Raw genomic sequence first — 18,956 nt, 5'->3', positions numbered from 1 at the left:
ATTTACTACTAGAGTGAGTATCGGCAAAAGAGTAAAAATTTAGAATCGATGTGATAAAATCATATTCCCCGCCTCCGCCTGTGCTTTTGGCCGCCGCTATAAGCGACCCGACGCCATTCAATACAAGTACCAACCAAATCAAATAGGTGTGCTTGAGAATGTTGTTGTATTTATTTTGTACGAAGATTTTTTGCTGTGCTATTAAAATGATAATAGTTTTCGAAAATTTAAAAAAAAGCATACAAATATTCATACTATATTTTTAATATTATAAAGCTGAAGAGTTTGTTTGTTTGAACGCGCTAATCTCAGGAACTGCTGGTCCGAGTTAAAAAATTCTTTCAGTGTTAGATAACCCATTTATTGAGGAAGGCTATAGGCTATATAACATCACGGTAAGGCCAATACAAGTGGAGCACCAATAAATAATGTTTCAAAATATGACTTTAAATAGCTCCTTAACATTCTATAATTAAAAAATATTTTCACTTTCTACGTAAATGAAGTGGGGGGTAAAATTTAGCGTTATACCAAAGTAAGTATTTCACGTGGACGGAGTCACGGGCAAAGTCTAGTACATATTATATATTTTTGCTGTTCACTCCTTAAGAATCGATATCATTTGAACCACGCTGTTACGAAAATTTGACGAACTCTTAAATTTGACAGAACCCAATAAAGTCAAATGTTTTGTCATTGAAATACAATAATAGACTTTACAAGGACCGTACAAGTACATGTATTTTCTACATGGATACCAAGTTTCAACTCAATCGGATGCATGGTTCAGTAGTTATAACGGAACATCCGTAAAAACTACTGTAGATTTATATATTAGTATACATAAGGACAAGTAAATAAATGCCTTCACTATAGTAAGCCATATATATTTACTAAGACAAGCGATTTAAAGAGTACCTCCAGTCTCCAGTTACGTGTGATACGCTGTGATATGCTGATGCTTATTTTCTTTCTTCGCTGCATACGAGCTCTGTTTGATGCCTTAGATGTTAATGGTTATTGGAGCATATTAATAACATAAAGTAAATGCCAGCACTTAACCTAATAAATTATTAGCACTTAGCCTGAGAGATCAAAAAAACTGGAAATGAAATATACCTATTAGAAATATTTTAATACAATCAATTGTAAATATAAAATCAACAGAATCATTTTTAATCACTAAAATATATACTCTAAATGTTTAAGATTAAAGGATGAAAAAGGATTGGTTTAGTTTTGGGAAAAAAGCTACCTTTTGATTGAGTAGCCCACGTAAAACTACCTTAAGAGTCCAATATAATAATATGTATAAAAAAAATCACGACTTAAATTTATACTCATTTACCCTTAAAAACCTTGCAAAATGGAGTCCAGTATGTTACCTTAAGCTTTAAGCTCCGAAATCCCGACGTAAATTAAATTTTAAGTCGGATAAATTTAACGCCATTAAAATATTCAAATCTTGTTCATAACGGCGCGGAGAGCCTTAAATGCGAATCGTTAACTTAGTGTTGATTTGAGTTCGTGCCCCACGCGGGAAGATAGAAAATATATAAAAATATATATTTGTGTTACTGTCAAACACTGATGACAGGATGGACAGTTTTTATTTATTTTTATTGCTTCGTTGGGTGGATGAGCTTACGGTGTTAAGTGGTTACTGGAGCCCGTAGACATCTACAGCGTAAATGCCGCCACCCACCTTGAGATATGAGTTCTAAGGTCCTAAGGTATAGTTACAACGGCTGCCCCACCCTTCAAACCGAAACGCATTAGTGCTTCACGGCAGAAATAGGTAGGGTGGTGGTATCTACCCGTGCACAAGACATCTTACTACCAGTAAAAAATGGACATGGATACCGACAACGTTAGGTTTCTTGTACATTGAATCGGCATGGCGCCTATTAATCTTGTTAAGTCTTCCGGACAACATTTCTGAGGTAGACGCATTAGTTCATGGCCTGATTTCATATTGATAGAATCTATCACGGCGATTCTGAATTGAGAATCGATGTTTCGATTGTGATGGAAATCAGCTGTCGTGTCCTTCGGATCGGGACGCATAATTGACCCGCAATAGTTATAAGCAAGATAGTTGTAGCTATCCCAGCGAGCTTACGATACATCTGCTTCTACGTCGAATAATTGAGAATTTGACCTCATATTTTAAGGTTGCTCAAATAATGCTCATTCGGGCAATTAGAGCAAAAAAAAGTTCTAACTAAATAAGATGCCTCGATTAAGTTTGTTAGTCCTTTCGAACGAATCAGTCGCACGAATATCGAAGGATCTAGTAGTATCTAGAACGCTCGAGAAGTACTGCGCCATCTATTATCAGATAGCGGAAACACAGTACTCGGCTTTTGTGGAATATTCTCGACGATTCTAGGGATTTCGTCTCGACTATAGAAGCATTGTAGAGAAGGCACGCAGTCAGTTAGTAATCGGAACTACTCGAAGCGAAACAGGGAACGGATCACCTGAAGCGAAGCGGAAGAAGCGAATTGAGAGTTTTAAAGTGTTTGTTGAGTGTTTTAAGTGTTCTAACTGCTGATACAGTGGTAACTTGTACTTCGGTAGTTTTTTTTATTTATCTCGAACCTCAGCGCGTAACATTATTATTCCTAATATCTATGTATCTGATTAATCTTGTTATTCCTAATTTCCCTTAACTTACAATGCGTGTTACCGTTGTAGTCTCTACGGATTTGATCTTACTATGTAGAGCAGTAATAAGCTAACACACCATCCAGTGCATTGCTTAACCAAGAACAAAACAATAGGAATACGGTTTAAAAACTTAGTTGAAATACTGTTTACGGTCTCATCTTCATTGGATTACTTGAGTACTCAGAGAGAGTTCTAGATTAATTTGCATGTATATTATATGTTAATGTTTTTAGGATACTGTTAAATCACAGGGTGTTCACGAAATATGTAATGGCTTGGCTCTGCTCTTGGCATTGCTGACGTCCATGAGCGACGGTAACCACTTACCATCAGGTGGGCCGTATGCTCGTCTGCCTACAAAGGCAATAAGTAAATAAAAATTTAACCGATTTTTTTATTTTTTTTCACGGTATCTAAAAGAAAAGGTTTGGTGCTAAATAAATATTTATGATTTAAACAATGATACAGGGCTGCGATTAGAACTCTTTCGAACTAAGGAATAACATCGTGTAATAAAAATGAAAACCGCAAAATTATAATTTGCGTAATTACTGGTGGTAGGACCTCTGCCAGTCCGCGCGGGTGGGTACCACCACCCCGCCTATTTCTGCCGTAAAGCAGTAATGCGTTTCGGTTTGAAGGGTGGGGTAGCCGTTGTAACTATACTGAGACCTTAGAACTTATATCTCAAGGTGGGTGGCGCATTTACATTGTAGATGTCTATGGGTTCCAGTAACCACTTAACACCAGGTGGGCTGTGAGCTCGTCCACCCAACTAAGCAATAAAAAAAAATCCATTTTATATTTTTCGCATCGCTCAATAGAGTGGGACGCAAGCGTAGTTTCTTAATTTAAATAATTGTAGGTGATTACGTAACCGGATTCGGACGAATGATTGATTTGAATAATTAAGAGTTGAAGGTTATATTTCCGTCCGTAGAGAATCAAGAAGAAACAATCAAAGGGAATTCGGTCTTTTAAAGGTCAATTAAGTTTGGTTCTCGAAATTTCCGAGTTCGCGATGTACATATTTATAGTTTAAATCAAAGATTTTAGATTTTATATGAATGTGTATTATAGATTTTATATGATTCGCAATTACGAGGGAGTAGGTTTGAGCTTCATAAAGGCTCATTGATGACAAACAATTTATAGTATCCCTATTTACTACACTCAAGAGCAATGAATCCGGGTCACTTAAAAAAAACATATAAATCCCGGAAACTATGAATGCTAGCTTAATTATATAAATTATGTTTAGTAGACAATTAAATACTAATCTTCTTTAAACTAAACTAACCAAACTTTAATAATATGTTATGACGTAATTATAATATTACTAGAGGTCCCGCAGTAGTCGAAATTCGACTATAATTAATTGGAATTGTAAGTTTGTACACTATTATGATTGTATTTTTTCTTCTATAATCACAAATTTCGCAAAGACTACACTATAAAAATTATTAACAAAGACAAACAATATTTAAATTATTCTCAATTTGACAACAGACGTCAAGAACAAAAGTTTGACAATAAATAGTATGCATGCGTGTGTGCGTCAAATACATGGTATGTAGTGTGTGTAATGTTTTCTTTATTGATTTAATGTATCGTTTACGCATTATTTAAAAAAAATATTAGCATTGTGCACTTCTTCTCTATATATTGTCTATAAGTGTGGAAAATTTCATACTCCTCCGTCCGCGCAATTTTCGTAAAAAGGGATACAAAGTTTTTGCTTCACGTATTAATATATAGATGTATGCTTACATAACACTTATACAGGAAACAAATAAAACTATATTTTTCTATAATCTTTTGAATGCTCATTTTCAGAGGCTTAGTCTCGCGTGAGCTAGAGAAATAGATCATAGAGAACTTGAGAATTTTGAGAATTGAAAATTAATACTCAAAAAACATGAATTATTTTGACATTTCTGCAATAATATTCGACCAAAGTGTTTGAACATTAAGACGAACTTTGGCTAAATATTAATTTAACAGAGAGAGAGAGAGAGTTCAAGCGTCGTTTGTACAAAATTTCTGACTTTGTACAAAAGAAATTTTGCACAAAACTTCTTTTGTACAGGAAATTTCGTACATTCTGTGAACTTTACACGCACGTGTTTATTTAACTTGTTCTAAAGTCGCACGGTGTTACTCTTAAGCGTTATTCATTTCGAACAAATTGGATTACATTTTGTAAATTGAATAATTGTCTTTATAATATCATAACAATGTTTTAAAGAAAGAACAACAAAAAATTCGATTTCAATTTCATGTGTGTAGTCTGTAAATTAGAATTTATATTTATTTTCTATATTCTATTTTTTTATTGCTTAGATGGACGATTTCACAGCCCACCTGATGTTAAGTGGTTACTGGAGCCCATAGACATCTGCAACGTAAACGCGCCGCCCACCTTGAGATATAAGTTCGGAGGTCTCAGTATAGTTACAACGGCTACCCCACCCTTCGAACCGAAACGCATTACTGCTTCACGGCGGAAATAGGCGGAGTGGTGGTACCTACCCGTGCGGACTCCCAAGAGGTCCTACCACCAGTGATTACGCAAATTATAATTTTGCGGGTTTGATTTTTATTACACGATGTTATTCCTTCACCGTGGAAGTCAATCGTGAACATTTGTTAAGTACGTATTTCATTACAAAAATTGGTACCCGCCTGAGATTCGAACACCGGTGCATCGCTACATACGAATGCACCGGACGTTTTATCCTTTAGGCCACGACGACTTCATATTATATAGTATTATAAAATTAAGACTTAATGAGGACATGAAATAGGTTGTAAGCTTGTATCTCCACCAGTATATATAAACCTCGTATGTAAAATATAAAAATAGGATTATACATACAGATAAGCTTATAAGTCTGAAATGTGAAAAAAATATGTTCAGTTTCTACACTATACGAATATTTTGTATCTTATTGAATAGAGATGTATCATGTTTGATGTTTTTCTAAGTTACCATTGAAATAAGTCTTTCGCGAAAGCAGTTTTGAGCTTAGTTATTACGTAATTTAACAATTAATGATTTAAAAAGTATTAGGAAAGATTTTATAGGAACTCTTTGCTTTCGCTAGGGGTGCGCTATTTTTATTAAACATCAACTATCGATTATTATATCGATATTAAACGTCAACAGAACTAAAAAGTTTTCATCTCATGTATTTGTGAATGAATTTCTAGGGCATTTCATTTTGGATAACGAATTTCTTTATTTATCGGAAATGAGGCTGAAGGCTCTATTGTATTCTTAACTGGCTATCTCACCCTTTAATACGAAGCATATGGTTGCGTCGCGGTTGAAATAGGTCGGATGATGGCCCAACCCAGCAAGGGTACACGGGGATTCGAGCTGGTGGTGTTATCTAGCAGGGCCACGGTGAAAACAAGGTAAAGGGATCAACTTAAACAAATTCTTCAGAACACTCTACATGCAACATATGGTTTGAAGTCGTCGCAACGGTGTTCGAATACCGTAGGCTGGTACCAATTTTTCTAATGAAATACGTACTTAAGAAATATTCACGATTGACTTCCACGGTGAAGGAATAAACATCGTGTAATAAAAACCCGCCAAATTATAATTTGCATAATTACTGGTAGTAGGACGTCTTGTGGGTCCGCACGGGTAGATACTCCCCCACCCTGCCTATTGCTGCCGTGAAGCAGTAATGCGTTTCGGTTTGAAGAGGCCCCACCCAGCCGTTGTAACTATACTAAGAGCTTAGAACTCATATCTCAAGGTGGGTGGCGGCATTTACGTTGTAGATGTCTATGGGCTCTGATCACCACTTAACACTAGGTAGGGTGTGAGTTCGTCCACCCATTTATGCAAAAAAAAGTACAGAGAGAATAGAAGATCCTCTAGAATATAAAGGCTAAAAACGATCAGTGAGTCTATGGATAATTCGGACGACCCTTTTCTGTATGGATTTAAATGTAGATTTGGCAACTCCGGCACAGAGATAAGAGCGGTTCTCTGTGAGAGGTTGAACCTGTGCTTTGTGAAGCATGAGTATTTATCCATACTCAAAGTACCGCTTATCCTTGTTGAGATCTTTGATATCAACTTGGCTACACTCTCCAAATGACTCCGATTCTGAACACTGCTTCAAACGTTAGCTTTCGGAATTGCAAGTCTCCAATGTATAGGCGCAAATATGGTGTTTTATTTTATTGCTATTGTAGGCGGACGAGCATACGACCCACCTGATGATGAGTGATTACCGTCGCCCGTGGACTTCGCTAATGCCAGCAGCAGAGCCAAGCCGCTGCCTACCGTTAAGTATTCTCCACAAGGCTCGTTTGAAGAAGGACATGTCATAGCACTGGGGAAACACCGTGGAGAGGAGCTCATTCCAAACCCGGATGGTACGTGGCAAAAAAGATCTCTGGAAACGCACTGTGAATGAACGCAGTGGCCACAGGTAGTGTGGATGAACTATATTCCGGTGGCAGACGGTGCGATGGTAAAAACGAGATGATGGAATAATCTCAAACAATTCTACAGAGCACTCCCTATAGAACATAGAGTACAAAATACAGAGAGAAGCGAAGTCCCACCGCAGACCCAGAGGCTACTTTCACAAAAAAAAAAACATGCATACTTTGAACACGGTCTGCGACCGCTAATTTCTACAACCACATCTCTTTCATATAAGCCTTTGTGTTTTTATTGAAATGAACGATATTATCATCTAAGTATTAGTAGGATTATTAAAACTTTACCGCAATAATACAGATTGAAGGCAGTAAAACGTAAAACTAGAATAGTCCGGTTCTTTTATGCGGGAAACCGAATAAAAGGGGTCAAGCTCTTTGCGCAATAGTACAATGGCGGCCACAAGTGATTTGTCGATAACCGATGCACAAAGCCTGAGCTCCGTGCAAACCAGCCGTTAATTAGTGGCCAACGAAAACCGGATAAAACCGGTTAAGTCCGGCCTGAGTAAACACAGGCTTTAATTAGGTTTTGTTTTTTTGGAAATTGTGAAACGTTCTAGTGAAGTTCCGAGTTTCAAATTACGTTTTGGATTTACGTTCACGAAGGTTTTGTGAAAGGTTCCAACGAATTGAACCTATTTGAATTTGTTGGATTATAAATATCGAGCTACGGTTTCTGGTTAAATTGAGTCATTATGTAGAATTAATTGAACGTATTTTTTAAGCTATTTCATAGCTTTTATCGCGGGCTTTGAGCGCGGCGACCGAATCATGAAATTTCGTAACGAAAATAAAACCTAACCCCCACTTCGCCTATCACGTAACTCACGTTCAACACATTCACACGTTGTGCTTGTGTAGCGCTTGTGAATAAGCGCGCGGCGTACATCGCACTGCATGCGCATCATGAAATGTCTGCCCATCTCTCTCTCGAGCGGTCTAGCTTATGAGTGTGAAGGGGAAAGTCAATGTTTTGCTTTTGTTAATGTTTATAAATATAGCGTGGTCTTCTTTTTTATTGTTTTAATATTAAATTATTATTGTCTGATTGTAATTGCATAAGTTAATAAAAAAATGCTATGCAATAGCTTTACCGCGGCAGTCCCCGAGTGCCAAACGTATTTTTTATTAATATTTTCAATCCTGCTTTTGAACGAATCCAACGGATAAAGTTTCAAACATTATCGTCACCACTAGCCCACATCTCGACACGGGCCACTAATCTTGGTCTTTAGCTTTATCACTATTGTTGTGTTAAGAAAAAAAGCCTGTTTAGTGTTCAGTGCTGAGCTTAAAGATACATGTCATTCGACTCTAAGTTTCGTGTCCAAATTGTACAGCTAATTGTACTTCGCTGCAGATATAGGAAATTGATCTTTATTCCTGCGCCAGAAGATACACCCTCTCGCCGTCCAAGAGCCTTAATACTAATTATCTATATATTAATACGTGAAGCAAAAACTTTGTATCCCTTTTTACGAAAATTGCGCGGACGGAGGAGTATAAAATTTTCCACACTTATAGAGAATATAGAGAAGAAGTGCACAATGCTAATATTTTTTTTAGATAATGCATAAAAGATACATTAAATCAATAAAGAAAACATTACACACACATACCATGTATTTGACGCACACACGCATGCAACCTATTTATTGTCAAACTTTTGTTCTTAACGTCTGTGGTCAAATTGAGAATAGATTAAGTATTGTTTGTCTTTATTAATATTTTTCTATAGTGTATGTAGCCTTGGCGAAATTTGTGATTATAGTATGTGTACAAACTTACAATTCCAATTAATTATAGTCGAATTTCGACTACTGTGGGACCTCTAGTATTTAGTAAAACTCTAAAGCACTCTTTAAATTATTGACACATATGTATATACTTGCGGGTTTTTATTCATAGCGCGACGTGCAACATTCAAAGTGGCAGGAATTCATTTGTTTATGGCATTGGTACTTTCAAATTGCTTGCAAAATGCTGAAAGCTGTTGTTAATCTTTCTACGTCTATATAGCCCGAATGTTGGCACTAGTAAAATCTGTTTGCTCTTTGTATGGGTGTTTAATAACCATATGTGTAAATATTTAAACGTGTTTATGTATGTAAATCAGACTCTGGTTTCCATAGCACAGGGAACCCTAGTTTAGGACCAGATGAGTCCCCGTTTATTATTGTTAATATTTACTCATGAAATCTCCCTAAAGCGATTCGAGGTCCGCAAAGACCCCGAATTTAATTCCGCCCTTGACACATATGATCGAAATCTTAATTGGATAACACCAGCCAGTAATTACATTATTTATCTTTGCTCTGTATTCATTAAATCTTAAGATAGCCGCTAACCAATTCAAATTGTATATTAAATGCGATTTACAGTGTATTTGAGGGACATATTATTATCATTTCTTACTATTTCGGTTCGTTAAAAGGTAGATTTTATGTAACATAGTAATATGCGGGATATAAGTGATGGGTTTCGTTGTTTTCTTCGACAAGACGTATGCTTCGCTTTACTGTTCCAACACTCAGCGGTCTATTAGCTGTATTTTATACGGGGTGTTCTTTTTTACTGTGGACTCCTATTTCGCGTTATGACGTCAGCGATGTTATATCTTATATTATAGTGTTACGCAGGTAAGAGTAACGCCATCTATCGCCAAATAGCCGAATGAATATCGAAGGATCTAGTAGCACCTAGAACGCTCGAGAAGTACAACGCCATCTATTGTCAGATAGCGGAAACACACAACACTCGACTTTTGTGGAATATTCTTGATAATTCTAGGGATGTGGTATCGACTATAAAAGAGTTGTAGAGATGGCACGCAGTCAGTCAGTAATCGGAACTACTCGTAGCAAAACAGCGAACGGATCACCTGAAGCGAAGCGAAAGAAGCGAATTGAGAATTTTAAAGTGTAGTGAAGTGTTTTAAGTGTTCGAAGTGTGGAACATAGTGTTAACTTGTAATTCGGTAGAATTTTATTTATCCCGAACCCCAGGGCATAACATTAGGATTGGTATGAAGTAGTCACTAGAGCCAGTAAACATCATAACTTAAATTCCGACGCTGACTTTGAAACATGTTGTGTAATATAAAGCAGTTGTCCTATATTTGAAACATTCACGATTACGTCACAGATCTAAATTGGCTCTACGATTAGTTATGACGCAATTTTACTAATTTTGAGGGTTTAATTTCGTATCACGACGTTATGCCTTCCACTTAGATGCCATTTATCAACACTTGTCAGGGACGTATTTGGTTAAACTAGTGGTCCCGCAGTAGTCGAAATTCGACTATAATTCTTTATTATAATTTAATCTATTCTCAATTTGACCACAGACGTCAAGAACAAAAGTTAGACAATAAATAAATAGTATGCATGCGTGTGTATGTCAAATACATGGTAGTGTGTGTAATGTTTTCTTTATTGATTTAATGTATCTTTTATGCATTATTTTAAAAAAATATTAGCATTGTGCACTTCTCCTCTATATTCTCTATAAGTGTGGAAAATTTCATACTCCTCCGTCCACGCAATTTTTGTAAAAAGGGATACAAAGTTTTTCCTTCGCGTATTAATATATAGATTGTTGTCATTATATTAGAATTTATAATTGTAAATATTGGTAATTTGGTTTCTGCTGAATTTGCAAAAAAAATATGTATGTGTGATTAATAGTATAGACTATTGATGATCAAGATCTTTTGATCTTTGATTTAATAAATTTAGACGTAAAAAAAGGTTTTGATCCCACCTAAGACACGCTGTATCTGAATTATAACAAATGGCCCATCCGAATGACGTATGTATAGACACAACCACATCAATCTGTGTACATCTCGGATTGGATCTCGCGGAAACTATCCGGGCTTCGGAAGCTCTGAAGCTTTTACGTGTGCTTTTTTATCTGGGCCTTCATGTTGTCGTCATTGCTTATTTAGATTTATGTTTTGGCTTTTCCCGTTCATTTTATACATTTTGTGCGGTATCAATTTTAATAAATCATTTCCTAATAAGGTAAAGGGAAGTCTATTTTTTTATTTTGCATTCCAATTTACTGATATACAGACGCTTCTTATGTTCAGATTACTTACTATAGATTCATGTAGAATCAATCAAATGTCTGATGGCAAGCCATTGCAGTCGCTTTTTGGGCTGGGATCCTAACATCAAGTAACCTGGGAGATTGTCTGCAGAAAAATACTCGTAGTATGCGTTTATAGCCTCATAAGAAAGACGTACTCTGTAGTATCAAGTGACGCCGTGCTTAAGTTCCTGAAGCTCCTGACTAATTTAGAAAAGGAAATATTATTCGATCTCCCATTTGGTTAGAACTATAGCCTAGCCTTTATAGCCTCATAAGATAGACGTACTCCACTTATAACTTAACCACTTAACGCCAGGTGGGCTGTGAGCTCGTCCATCAATCTATGCAGTAACAAATAAATAAATAAAATGCCATAGCGCAGCGTGACACTACTTTATCATTAAACTAGCGGCCCGCCCCGGCTTCGCTTGGGAAGTAGCGTACGCGATGTAAAGAATATTAGGTAATTTTTTTACACATTGAATTACATTATTGGAGTTTCAGTAGGGATCCCTATTTTTTTTAAAACATATTATAATAAATATAGCCTATGTCACCCGGGGATAGCGTAGCTTTCCAACAGTGAAAGAATTTTTTAAATCGGTTCAGTAGTTTCGGAGCCTATTCAATACAAACAAACAAACAAATCTTTCCTCTTTATAATATTAGTATAGACAAAAATTTTGTCACATTTCTCTTTTGAATATCACTGCATTCATAATACATTATTTGTCTTTTGCGAGATCGTATATCTTGTGCACCAGATGGCTTTGATATGTAACTTCCTTCCATAATGTAGAATACTTTTTGGCTTCAAGTCATAAGACCGCTATGGGCAACGTTTTTCATTTTAAAGAATCATATTCTGTATTAAAATTTAACTAGACTATGATAAATTTTTTTTGATAAATTGTTTTTTTTTAGAAATATTCCAAGATTCCATTGATAAAATGATAAAATTAAGGCATTAACAGACCGTTATGACTGTCGGTACTTGAACTATTGTACCATGGTCCACTTGCGGACTAAACAATAATAGTAATAATAATAATGGTTGGTTCGAAGTGGGTATCAGTGGAATGGAACAACTGATAACTACTTTTAATAAATGTATCTATTTTATTTGATTGGCTTTGTTAATTTTAAGTATGTTTCAATGATACTATGTAACACATATGGACTTATTGTTGTCTGAAATAAAATAAATCATTCATTCATTCATTCATTCATAAAATATTCCAAGATTGTTTCGGCATTTTCAAATGAACACGTGAGTTAAAAAGACGCAAATAATATAAATAAACAATTTATTTTCTTGGTTTAGACCAAACCTTAAACCAAACACTCATTGGCTTCGGGTGGCTTAACAACGCCATATGCTGAAATAGCTTTACGGCCGTTTTCAATAACGTATCTGAGTTTTCGGATAGATAGCTATCTCCGAATATCAGCAAAAGCGTATCTATCCTTAGTTTGCGTTTCACAATCACGGATAAGCGCTATCTCTCTTTAACCAACAGTAGATAGCTTCTTCCCTCCGATTTATCCGAGCCTCTTGATACGTTTCGTTCTACTACAAATACGAAACAACATCAGGATCAAGACTTATTTTATTTTATTCTAAATTATAACTATAATTTAACCAGCATATTGTAGACTATCTTAAACACATTTGTTTATAACAAAAAGTAATAAAAACATATGTAGATTTTTTTAAATTGGACGTATTGCTATTTTTATCCTAGTCGAAATTATGAAACGAAACGTTTTGACAGTCCGTTTGCCAATAAGCAGTGATCAGTTTCTTTTGTTTGTTTTTCTATTGTTTACCTACTATATTAGATGATGACTTACCTCCAAAACGCTTTAAAACTTTCGTTTATAATTCTAAGTGTGTTTATAATTAAAGAGCTACAGTGAAATAAAATGAATTCTGTAAGTATCTATGAACTACATTGATAATAATAATTTTACTTTGAAAACTTTGAGTTCAAGTTTAGAAAATATATCTTTTTCAGTCAAACAAAAGATGAGACGATGATTCTAGCAGAACTTGTGGCGGCGAAAAAACGTTTCAATAATAAGGCAACAAATGCCACAAACAATAAATTGAAGGAGCAGGCTTGGCAAACCCTTGTAAATGATTTTAATTCGTCGATTCGTCGTTTCCCACGAACTCCATCGCAGCTTCGACTAAAATGGGAAAACTTAAAGAACGCTACGGCAACATAAGAAACAACCTTAGTAAGGTTAGTATAATTAGTTGATTGTTTGTCTCTAATAACACATTGATAAACATGATTTTTTCTTCAGGTTGCCGTAGTATTTGAAATAATTATGCTCTTTGTTACAAGCTGGAGGTGGTAAGGATTGCAGATGAAATTTTGGATAAAGCATGCACATTGTTGTAGGTCACATATAATATTTTTAACACTTTTACAGCCAAGCGGAAACAAGATGGAAGAAAAGAAATTCAAGGCTAGCATAGGGACAATGCATTAGCAGAATATCTAATAGCAAAAAAGACTTGACTTGGAAAATAAAGAAAAGGAGATTGTTGTAGCAAAAGTTAAGTTAGATTTAGATAATTTAAAAAATTAAAAATAACTTAAAAGGAATATTAAATTTCATAAATTAAGTAGGCAATAATAATTTTATGTTAGATAGTTTTTTAAGTATATGTACAAATTCTAAATTAAATATCTTGCATGTACTAACTACCATGTAATTATCATTTTGGAAAATAAAAAATAGTCAAATTATCTTTGGAGTTTATTTTATAAATTATCTTTGGAAGCAATTATTTATAAGTACATAGTTGTATTTCCGATGTAAGTTTTGAAAAATTGTTACGAACAATTATATTATTTTCCTGTAATGTATCTGCGACTGAAATTTCTGATTCTAATTCTTCTAAATTCATACTTCTGACGATATTATGCAGCATGGCAGCTATAATAACAGCTTGCATATTTTCTAGTTTTAATCTACTTTTCAATGATATACAGGGAGTCTTCTTTTACAAACACCAATGCATCTGAAAATTATACATTATTCGCTTAAATTATTTTACAATACAGTATAACAAGCTCTTAACTAAAAAAAAAGATTACCTCTCTATAGTATTTCTTGTTTTAATATGTGATTCATTTTAAATCGTTCCGATTGAGTATGTGGGTTAATTAATCACATTAAAAGATAGGGTTGTGGGGATAGCCTCTATCGGCAAGCAAATAGCAATTTCCAAGTCCACCTTGTTATCAATGTTCTCTTGATATGTAGATAATTTATTATAATAGTGTCATATTAAATTCATATAAACACCTAAATATATAATATAAATAAATAAAAATATAATAATAATATATAATAATAATAATATAAATAAGGTAATATAAATAAGAAATACCTTTTCAATCGGAATGGTTAATTATAGTTGTATCATGAGTAGACCCAGGCCATCAAGCAACAACATTTTGAAACATCAATGATGCATTGCACACAAATTACACATTCAAAATACTCTTTTTCTATTTCTAAATTCCTCTCCTATATTTGAATCTGTAACACAAATATAAAATGTAGAGGTATCAGTGTGTAATAAGAATGAAGGTAAATAGCCTACCAGGTTATTGTATTAGTATATGAATGTCATTTAGGGCACCATAGGAATCCAGCAGTATTATAGAATTCCTGTTGAGTGTGATTTTGTAACACAACAAAAATTAGGTATAATTTTGCTATATATAACAAATATAAGTTGTAATAACGAGTACATTTATGGTTAAAATTTATCTTACCTTTTTGACGTTACACTCAAATATGGTCTCATTAAATTAATCAATTCATTCACAACACCTTTGCTCAGAAATCTATAGTCAAATTCGTAATTATTGATCTTCGCCATGTAATTCAGACGATCTTTATTTTCCTAACCATATGATATCGGCCTCACTATCACTATCTGCATCACAATCCATTATCATTTGAAATAATTCCATATCACTATCATCACTGCTACAATATGCCAATATGAAGAGAAACAATTATTAAATTATAGCGATTTACTTTCGAAAGATAAACATGTAACCGGCCGATTTTGACAGATAAGCGAATGCCCATACTAGAGATAGCGCCGCCTACCGGAGAGTTACTTAAAACTCATATTGAAACGGAAGTAAGCACGATTTGTATGAGCGTTCTATCTTTAGCAGGCTATCCGTCCTCCCGACGATGGATAGATAAATCCGATAGGAACTGCTGCCCGTCGATAGGTTATTGGAACGTAAGTAAGGACAAAAATATAGATTTGTCTATCTTTAGTAACCGAAACTAGGGATAGATAGGTTATTGAAAACGGCCGTTAGTGTTATTGTATCTTTAAAGCAGTTAGTTGCCCTCAATTATGAAAAATAGTATTATTATTCGCCAACAGATGTCGGGAAGAGTCATAAAGTTGATTATTGAAAACACGAATAAAACAACATTTTCAGAAAATAAATCATAGCTAGATCGATTTATCGCCCCCAAAATCTTCTGTATACAAAATTTTAATAAAATCGTTGGTATAAGATATCGTGGTGTGAGTTAGAAATAGAGTGCCAAGCATTGCAGTTTGTATTAGCCGCTTCGTACATAATTGAAACAGAATTTAGTGTTCGTTGTATTGAATAATTAAAAAAAATAATAATCAAAGTTCCCCACGGTAGGAGATTCCACAAAAATGCTTTGAAATATACAAAAATAAAAATAAAAGAAAACTCACGGAATTTTTACAGCCAATGTGTCAAAGTCGATACTCGTCAAAGGCAGTCCGACGGCTTTGTAAGGTTTATTTTTAGGCTTTTTTTATCGATTCGCTTTTGTAAACTTTTTATTTGAAGTGATTGGAATCCGTGGCTTTCGTCGACTGGTGATGATGCCTTAGCCATTAATTGAACTGACTAGCTAAAACTGTACTATTTACATCGAAGCGTATGTCATTGTAATAACACAAAATTTTAATTAAAAAGAAGTCGACTTTGACAAAATAAATTGAGAATTATTTAATGTAGTCAAATTAAATATACTGGTGCTAGGACCTCTTGTGAGTCCGCACGGGTAGGTACCACCACCTCATCTATTTCTGCCGTGAAGCAGTAATGCGTTTCGGTTTGAAGGGTGGGGCAGCCGTCGTAACTATACTGAGACCTTAGAACTTATATCTCAAGGTGTGAGGCGCATTTACGTTGTAGATGTCTATGGGTTCCAGTAACCACTTAATAACAGGTGGGCTGTGAGCTCGTCCACATACCTAGGCAAAAAAAAAAGTCCGAGTAAAATCTCCTTATAAGCGCTTCCTTCATCCATGTTTTAACTGTTCGCTGATTAAAAAATTGCGACCCAATTCTTAAGATCGCGACTAAAGAATTCTTTATTCGCAGATCTATAGGTATATCGGTAGATACACATAAAAAGGATTCCAATATGTATTTTTTTAAATTTATTTTATTGCCTTTGTAGGTAGACGAGCATACGGCCCACCTGATGGTGAGTGGTTACCGTCGCCGATGGACTTCAGCAATGCCAAGGGCAGAGCCAAGCCGCTGCCTACCGCTATGTAGGTTTTACAATTGAATATCCTTTGTTTACTGGTGGTAGGACCTCTTGTGAGTTCGCGCGGGTAGGTACCACCGCCCTGCCTATTTCTGCCGTGAAGCAGTAATGCGTTTCGGTTTGAAGGGTGGGGCAGCCGTTGTAACTATATTGAGATCTTAGAACTTATATCTCTAGGTGGGTGGCGGCGCATTTACGTTGTAGATGTCCATGGGCTCCAGTAACCACTTAACACCAGGTGAGCTGTGAGCTCGTCCACCCATCTAAGTCATAAAAAAAAACGCGCTTCTCCAAATTCACGAAATTTTGCGGCATTGGTATTTACAGAAGGTATATAATAATATACCCCGCGAATAAAAAGCTTTTACTGTATTAAGACAAGCACTACTGGTCAGATCTTGATTTAACAATGATTTAAATTGAACCACATAAAGAGCAACATTTTTTTTAGTAAATAAAAAAAATCATCAATATCAGTTCACCCAGAAAATCATTCTGAGTTAGCGCACATAAAACAAATTTAATCAAAATGATAACGTCTACCTACATTGAAGTCGGTTACAAAGTTTTAAGAAAGATACTTGTCTCTCTAGGAACAATAAGAAAAGGACAATTATAAAACTCAATATTTTTACATTATTGTTTGTTTTAAGTTTATTTTATACAAAAGTTTAGGTCTTTTTTATCGATTGAGGCACTACGAAGTCTGCTGGGTCAGCTAGTAAAAGTATAAAAATAGAATTTTATCATTTTCTTCAATTCCTAAACGCCCAGTAGTAGCAAAAACACCGCTAATTTTAGCTACTAACAAAATAAGTACGCATGGATCTGGTGCCAGGGCAAATAGGCATCAACAACGTAAATGCTGTCATCCACCTTGAGATATGCTTTCTAACTTTCAGTTTCTAGCAAAAAACCCTTCAAACCGAAACGCACTACTGCTTCACGGCTGTAATAGGCAGGGTGGTGGTGCCAGCCCGCACGAGCTCACATGATGCCCACCAGTAAAATTACCCGTAAAAAACTGCCCTCTGAAAACTATTTGTTACTACCCACTCTCATAATTATTATATACTAAAACCATTGATTGACTATTTACTGCCGACGAATATTATAAGTTGGAGTAAATATATTAGATTGTGCTTTCTTTACTAGCAATAATTTTAGTTAGTAGACCACTAATACCGTCTAAAGTACGCATTTACTAATAAGACCGAAAGTCTATTGAAATTTAGATAATCGACCAACAATACTGCCAAAATAGACTTTAGAGTTTCTAGGTAAGAACTAAATTGGCTTAACGCTTTTATGTCTCTTTGGAATTGTGCGTAAAATACGGAACCAAAGGGTGCCCTTATCTAGCGTAATTAAATTCAAAGCTAGATAAAAGTAAAATAATATTAAAATATTCGTGTCGTGTTGGCGGGAATCGCCATTATTCCGGCCGCCATCTTAATTTTTGCGGTTTGAATGTTAGATTAGCATAATTAAGTGAGTTTTTTTTTTTAATTAATGACAATTAAGAGTTGACTTTTTCGTATTTAATTGGCGGCGATCTCTGGAATGCTTCCTCAGAATTTTGCGGGCTGATTTGATAAAAAAAAAATTACTCTGCTATATAATTTTCTTTGTAGGGAACTGAGAAAGACATTGAGAAAATTGTGAGTTGTGATGAGATATATTAGAGATTCAGTGCGTCTGGAAGAAATAGCAAAAGTAAGTTAATTACGTTGTTAATTTAATATTACATTATTTTTACGTTAACAAAAATGTTAAGTGCTATTTCCCAATGTTCCAAAAACATCAAACAGTAAGCTGCAAGAAGAGAGAAAATTTCTTCGAACTCCATCCAAATCTTTTAATATTCACTTTCGCTTACTCACTTCACCAGGGTCAAAATCTTCTCGAAGTCAATTAAAGCAAAAATTCAGTTACTCGTAAAATTCAAATTTTATTCAAAAAATTTAATATCAATTTATGAGGTAAATAGGAAACATTTTCGGAAGTCGTTCCTTCAAAAGAATAACGCTTCGAGGAGGCTCTTCATTATTTACATTATGCAGAAGTCTGCGAGTAATTCATTTTGGATGAGACAAAGGGCCGCTGCAGACCCCGAT

The 18,956-nt window shown here is 35.0% G+C and overlaps 1 long non-coding RNA gene across 1 annotated transcript; it reads right to left on the bottom strand.

Annotated features, from left to right (window-relative positions):
* Nucleotides 1-14,003: 14,003 nt before the first annotated feature.
* LOC134201573 (uncharacterized) lies at nucleotides 14,004-15,606 on the bottom strand. The gene is made up of 3 exons (XR_009976923.1): nucleotides 15,045-15,606; nucleotides 14,654-14,805; nucleotides 14,004-14,281 (listed from the first exon to the last, which is right to left on the bottom strand). It is a non-coding gene; the product is annotated as an uncharacterized LOC134201573 (long non-coding RNA).
* Between the last annotated feature and the right edge of the window lie 3,350 nt (nucleotides 15,607-18,956).

This window comes from Bombyx mori, chromosome 28 (assembly GCF_030269925.1).
Source record: "Bombyx mori chromosome 28, ASM3026992v2".
NCBI lineage: Eukaryota > Metazoa > Arthropoda > Insecta > Lepidoptera > Bombycidae > Bombyx > Bombyx mori.
This window is presented reverse-complemented; position numbering and strand designations above follow the sequence as displayed.